Source organism: Protomyctophum parallelum (assembly GCF_964188405.1).
Source record: "Protomyctophum parallelum genome assembly, chromosome: 17".
NCBI classification, from domain to species: domain Eukaryota; kingdom Metazoa; phylum Chordata; class Actinopteri; order Myctophiformes; family Myctophidae; genus Protomyctophum; species Protomyctophum parallelum.
The window spans coordinates 6,435,954-6,443,796 of NC_139719.1; the positions used below are offsets into that span (position 1 = coordinate 6,435,954).

Below are 7,843 nucleotides of genomic sequence, written 5' to 3' on the forward strand. Positions count from 1 at the left end.
TTGTACTACTAGGACTAAGACTAAAAAATATGTTAAAAAAAATAAAAAAAATAAAGTTTGATGAAAGATTTATAATAATTATATAATAATATAATAAATTAATAATTTACATTTGGGGGATATCTTTCACAGTAATGAATAAAACATGTTCTAGACATTCTAATGATCACAAAAAAACATATTACAATTATTTTACCTACTTCTATTTGACCAATGGCATTGAAATGGCATTGCAATGAACATCACTGATGACGTTTAGGTGAAAAAAAACAGACAAAAATAATAATAATTTAGTAATAAAATAAAATAAAATTGTTGCTAAAAAGCAATGCTGGGTCTTAGAGGGTTAAACAGATAAAACCATGTCAAGGTACTTTGAATTTACTTGAGTTGAGTATTGACATTTGTTGGGTACTTAAGGGGCTGACACGATTACAAAATTTAAGTTGACGATCAATTGTCACACTGCAGATAATTGCGATTAGCAATTTTAATTGTGGTTTTGGCATTGAATATTATAGAACATAATATATGAATACAAAATAATTGAGTAGTTTGACTTTAGGCTTGGTTAAGCACAGGGCAGATATATTAACGTAAATATAAAAAGGTAGAAATAGCTTGCATTGTAAGCTTGTAGATGTGCCTTTCTGCTTTTTATATTTGAGTGTATTTGAAGTGTTTTTCCCCAACATGCATAGAAATGGTCTAATCAAATAATTTTGATTAGATCATTATGTAATAATTGTAACAGGCCTAATTCATTTTATACTTATACTCCACTTAACATCTCAGATAGAACTTTTTACTCCACTACAATTATTTGATGGCTTTAGTTACTATACTACACCACGTTGTTGAAGTTGTAAAAAGCAGGAAAAGAAGAAATGTGAAATAGTCCATACAATAAGCAAGCCTTTTACTTTTAAGTATTTCTATAATGTGGTATGAATACTTATACTTGAATAAAAATCTAAGTACTTCTTCCACCACTGCACTTATGACACTGAAGCTCGACTGATCTGCCACATTGATATGCTATGTTGTCAGCTTGTAGATTGGCTACACACGTCTCTCTCTCACACACACACACACACACACACACACACACACACACACACACACACACACACACACACACACACACACACACACACACACACACACACACACACACACACACAGTACAAGTGTACGTACACATATACATCGTCTATATACAATTCGATTCCTGACCAGTGGAGAGCAGGACCGGTTGGCACCTATAGGTGGCGCTATAAGCGAGATCTGTAGAGTGCGCGCCCCCCACACATGCTTTGCGCGCGTGCACGCGCGGGGACTTTTTTTCCGGGTATATGCGGTTATAAATCGAATTTTATGACATCTGGCGCGGTTTTGGTACGGTTCTACACCCATCTATCCTCGTGGAGGATTTAATACATTTTATTAACTTACCATTTTTTGTTGAGTCCATTTTGCTTGGAGTTGGAGTCATGCCTGGTATGTCTGCAGAGCCAAGTTTACTTGGGAAATCCAATCAATTTTTTTTGTTGTTTATCTTTTTTCCCCTTCCGATTCAACCCGGGCCGGAAGGGTCGGCTGTTAAACCTGTCTCCTAGGCAACGAGCAGCGTAGAGGATTCATTTTTAGACGGTGGCGACTACCCCCCCTAGCGTCTAACATTTGTCACCTCACCCAATGTGAATTTGTGGCACTTAAAGCAGATCTCCCTGTCTCTCCAGTGGAGACAGGGAGATCCCTGACACCCTGTTACTGAACACACGTCACTCTCATGATAATGATTACAATAATATGCTATATTTAACACTGTTACTGAACAAACACTCTATCAATTCATACAATATAGAGGTATTTAAACCCTGCAGTAGAACACTGAACCTGGGTGATTTCCCATAGACAATTATTTTTGTCATTATGTTTGACAACATTGTTTTACATTTTGCTGATGTCTGAGGTGGGTGGCCGGCTCCTTGGGTATAGCTTCATGATGCTCAGTGACATCATAGAAGGTATGGTTTGTTTCCCTGCCCACATTCTTTTTCCAATCACCCGGGTTTAGAGACAGAGAGAGAGAGAGAGAGAGAGAGAGATTCCTTTATGAATATTCATTTAAATAATACCCTCATTTTTCACAAATTTCCCCCACCTATGATAGGGCCCCCCCCGTGATATCTATTTTTCATTTTTTTGGGGTAATATTGAAGAAGAGTACCGCAAATTGCCATATTTTTCTGTACTTTAATATATTTTAATGTGACAAAAGTTGGGTTTAGTGTTATTGAACAAATACTCTATAACACTCGAGTCGGTCTGTGTGACCTTGCAGCCGTTGGTGAGGGAATGTGGGAAGTGAGGATGCTGGCGTCGACTGTTCACCCATTCACCTCCCAATGTGAATGAATGAACTAAAGCACTTTGAGCATTTGGAAAAGCGCTATAGAAATGCCATTCATTATTATATCACAATATAGAGCTATTTAACACAGTTACTGAACAAGCACTCTATACCTAACCCTAACCCTATCATAATATATTCAACACAAACCAAATCACACCTGTGTGAAGTGAGGGGCGCTCTTATCATCACACATCATCATACATCATCTCATTCCGGCCAATCACAACTTGCGTCCTCAGTTTTCCGTCTTCACTTTTCTGCCCTCACTTTTATCTTCAATATGTACTTTGCTCAGCCAATCAAATCATCGCTATGGGGTGATCAGCCAAAACCAAAAAAACACCCCATTTAACAAATCATTCAGTCCTTTATTAATCATTTAATATCTTCTCATCCAGGACCGATGATTGACTACATTTTCAACATGTTTATGCCTGTCATAATGTCGTTTTATTGATTTCATATCTTGTAAATAAGCCGTGCACAAAATAAAGCCACAAACAGATTGTTACTGTCGGCCGGAGACCTTGTCCGAAACGGTTACTTACTGTATTTCTCAAAACATTAAAAAGTACCAGATCTGCAAGCTCACAACGAAACAGGATTTGACGCGTTGTACCTGTGAGCTTCATGAGTCTGTAACCAAAGCTTGTAAATATCTAAGACCCACACAGAAGAAAACCCTATACCTGTACTGTTGCGGTAGGCCTATAACCGCTCAAACTTTCTATTCTTTCTTTTCCTGCCTCGATCTTACCCTCGTTCCCTCTCTTCTTCCCTTTCTTTGTTTTTCTTGGGAAAACGACACGATGGGAACTATGCACAAAAACAAATTTCACCCACTTTTTTTTTTACCTGTGAAACTGTGATGTGAAAATAAAGCTGAAATTCTGATTCTGCTATATTTTCCCTACTTGTCTGCATGACAATGGCGTATGAGAAAAGCAGGAAATTGAAATACGGAGACAAAACTGCCGGGCAGTAACAAATATGAAAATGTTGATTAAACTGTGGAATGTGTCATTCTATGAGATGAGCTTGTTGCAGAGATCAGTGAAGCAGCAGGCCTTTTTGACTGCTGAGGTTGTGGACTGTTGCGCACACTCCATAGCCGTAGCACAGCGTAGCACGTCATATTTGCCATCTGAAAAGAACAACAATAGCATGTTGTTTAGTTTACTCTGGTGTTATCCTACAGTTTCAATAGACTGTTATTTACCATGGTGTTTCTAGACTGATGCTATAGCATGTTTTTTTAGGTCTGTAACTCTGGGAGTGTAGTCCTAGTGTGGAGTGTGGAACCAACTGGACCCTTACAGACAAGGGTCCATTTGGTTGAATGTCATGTGTACACACTCAGAGTTGCAGACCTGTTAAGGCAAGGGTCCATTTGGTTCCATGTGTACACACATTCATGGAACCAGTCATTCATGGCATATACAACAATGCAATACTACTACTACTACTACACTACTACTACTACTACTACTACTAGTTATTGTTATTGTCATTATTGTTGTTGTTGTGTTGTATCTTACGGTTAGGGATGCTCATATGGATGCTGATGCAGGAAGGGAAGCCCATGCCACACTGTATCCCTTTCTGGTATTGTTGGTCACACAGGTGGTTCTCCTTGATGCTGGTGCAGTTGTAGCATGTCAGCGCATGCGCAGCTGCAATAACAACATGGATCGTTATGCCTAACCCTATATTAAAGGAGTAGTTCACCCCTAAAAATTACTTTGTTTCTATAAATGTAAGGTTTAATAGGCAAAAAGGTTGCCGAAAATAGCTGATCTACAGTACAGTGGTTCTCAACCTTTTCAGGCCAGTTCAAGCAATCCCCCAAATGACTTGAACTGGGGACCCTCGACTCAAGGCATAGCTATTTAGTTTGACTCGGTTCAAAAAGTAAATATTGTGAAAATACCAGATATGTGAGCTTGTACAGTAGATTGGCTATTTAATGAAAGCTCATGGAAACTAGACGACCTCGTCATAGTCTAGCCCTATAGTCATAGTGACAGCCTGATTGGCTGCCTCCTCTGGCCAATGGCACAGCAAGCAACGGCATGCCAACGGTAACTCTATGCACAGTGCACACGCACAGAATCACTCACAACTTATTTTATACCGTCGGGTCCGTTGCGAAGAGTGGACAGTTTGAAAATGCGGGTCCTACATGCATTATAAAGCCAGTAATGTTGGTCTGGCTGGTTTCGTTTTGTCCAACGCGATTACGTGAAACAGCATGGCTGCGCCTGCAGTAGGCTATACTAACCAAAACAAACACATTGTACTTTTGTGTCGCACATGGAAACCATGGATATAAAGACAGCGGAGATATAATGCACAACTCCAGGTACGACCTATACAAAACTGACTGAAGCTGATCATTCACGACTGTAACTATCTCCAGAGTCCTGCAATCCCGCAATGAAGGAGAGACAATTCATCTCATCTCTCACTAGTCCACTTCACTACAATACCATTCTAGCCTACTTTTCTAAAACCTACATTTATATGTTATTCAATGTATTACTTTAGCGCCAGTGTGGGGAAAGGGAGGGGAAAACAAAGACAAGGGGGACAACGGAGACAGTGCCTGTTTCACCTGACGCATTATCACTATGTGATCATTGCTTGTTTTTTTTGCGGTGGGTTTTGCCTCATTCTACGAGTATGAGCATTTAATTGTGAGTAGGCCTATCAGGTTATCAAGTAAAACCTGATACGTTTTATTTCACTTTACTTACAATGACTCTGACTCTCCATCAGAGCAAACAGCACAGCCACCAACACGGAAAGCCACGTCATGGACGCCATATCTACTCTGAAAAAAAACCAAAAACAGAAACAACACAATGAAATCAAATACAACATGAATGTCATACTGTAGGCTATCTACTCTGTTAAAACAACATGATTTTATTATTATTTTTTATTTAACCAGTAAAAACACATTGACACAAAGTGGGAACTGGCCAAGAGGCAGAAAAGAAAATACACATCATTTACATATGACATTACAAAACAGACAATATAGTACATCCATGATACACTTCAAAGTACCTCAAATACAATACAAAGATCTCCAAAGTGATACACTTTAAGTGACGGAAGAAAGGGGCAAAGTTCTACATATACACGTATATACAATGTACAATATGCACAGAAATATATAAATATGTAGGCCTACACAGAGGCTAGTACACGTCCGAACATGTGCAAATGTTGGAGTGTACATGTTACATCTGAATGATCTGAGGTGATCCTTTTGAAACTTCTCAGAGGAATTCTTGAGGCCAATTTGAGTCTGGTCTCCAGGTCGTTATACACGACCAGGGGCCAAAGAAAGCGAGACATTTTTGTACCCCCCTCAGATGTAAATGGGGGTACTACACACCATAGCCAGGCATTTGGTCTGAGGTTTAGACCGTTCTTAACCAAAATGTAGGAAGGGAGATCACTAATAGCTTTGTAAATGAAAATATGCCAATGATAAATGATGTGTCCATTGACAATCAACGACAGCAATCAACTGCAGCATATACAGCGTACAGTGATCCAATTTGGCCAAAGTGGAGGAACGAGCTGACCTGTAGTGAATGGTATCACAGTCCAGCTGGGACAGAAAAGACCAGAGACCAATGATGAAATAAATGTCTGCAACCTTTATGACATAATTGTTACTTGCGCAAGCAGAGCGCGCAAGTAATAGCTTTCGTCCATGTTTGATGTGTATGCGCCGTGCCAGCGTATGACGTAATGACTACTTGTGCTTGATATGGCAGTGGTGTCAGGTTACATACACGTATACATACATGTATACATAGGGGCATTACCTTTAATCCTCCCGACACTAAAATCATAATTACATCACCATCGAAAACCAATTACACTCTGGCATTGGGTCCTTTAATCCACATCTTTATTACGTCATCATTGAGAGCTAGTTGTACCAGTTATTATACCTGACGTCATATGCTGCTACGATACATAACCCATCAAACGCAAAGTAACCACAGTATACCGCTAATCAACTTACAAATTAAATTACATATACATATTTCCTTTAATCCACCCGACGCTGATCGACATATACGTCACCATCGAAAGCCGTCTCTTACCATACTTAACAATACAACTTTTTAACCTCCAAAAACTAGGTACGTAGCAAATAGCTAAACCTAATAATTCAATATTTCTTTCACAGAGAAGCTGAGAATTTGACAGTTTGTAGCGGTCTGCTTGCGCACTAGGCACAAGCAAGTAGGCACTCGACAGAGTGCAGTTCTAGTTTTAATTGTTTTTGTCCTTGCATGTGCATACTGTAGGCTATTTGCTCTTTAATTGTTATTTAAATCTTTGCCAAAAATGTTTTGCTATTTTTTGTGTTGCTACATTTTGTATTTATTTAACGTTTAACGTTTTTTAATTGTAATTTGACCCCAGGAAGAATAGTCTCTGCTGAGGCAGTGACTACTGGGGATCTAAAATAAACAAAATGACATGAAGTGCCATGCAGTTTTTGTGTTCCAGAAGATTTTAAGTTTAATTATCAAAATGGCATTTCCAAAAGATTTTGACTGTCCATGCATGTGCAGTAGATGACAACCTTTTTTCCCTTCCTCTTCTTCTTGTGAAACTGTCTAACTTGTAGGCTACTCAAGAAAATAATCCATGCATTATTGTATTGTGTTGTAAGTAGTCTTACCTCTGTAGCTGACCCAGGAGTGAATGAGTTGCAACGCAGTTGAAATGTCCCTTATATGTGTGACATGTGATCTGATGTCATTGTCCCCCATGAAGGTCCCATCCCAGTGATCTGCTGTCATTGTCCCCATTCAGGTCCCACCCCAGGTGTCACATATCTCTGCTTTTCAACCGTGGCTGTCGGGCAGAAACTGTTGTGAGCTTTATAGTTTGTCTATTTTCACAAACGTAGAGCCGAATCGACTAAATGTAGTGCCTACAAGTCCAAGTGCTTCTCAGGATGGAATGTTGAAATATGATTATTTTGCGGGGTCACGGGTTGAACATATTGGGAACCCTTGTACAGTGTCACATGGCAAAATAGCAGATGTACAAGCTCACAACGCGTCGTATCGTGAACATGATGCGTTCTACTGTTGGCAGAATGTTTGCCTATATATGGCCAGAATAGGGAAGGTTCAAGCCGAGGATTAAAAGCATTGGTTCTCAGCCTGTTCAATCTTTTATTTGTGTTACATTCTCATTAAAATCTTAAGAGTTTTGCCAATTATTTGGGGACCCACTTGCGATACCCTCACGGCCCAAAAGTGGGGTCGAGCCTATAGATTCTGAAGACAGTGAGTGAGTATGCAGTTCTAATTGCAATGAGAAGTGCATTCTCGCCGTAGTCTGAAAACCCACCTTTTCAGACTCCATCATGGCCCATAG

At 39.5% G+C, this 7,843-nt stretch overlaps 1 long non-coding RNA gene across 1 annotated transcript; it reads right to left on the bottom strand.

The window, feature by feature from the left end:
• Positions 1-2,463: 2,463 nt before the first annotated feature.
• LOC310874394 lies at positions 2,464-7,236 on the bottom strand. Its single transcript, XR_014570564.1, has 4 exons — positions 7,137-7,236; positions 5,176-5,252; positions 3,958-4,092; positions 2,464-3,563 (listed from the first exon to the last, which is right to left on the bottom strand). It is a non-coding gene; the product is annotated as an uncharacterized lncRNA (long non-coding RNA).
• Positions 7,237-7,843: the final 607 nt, after the last annotated feature.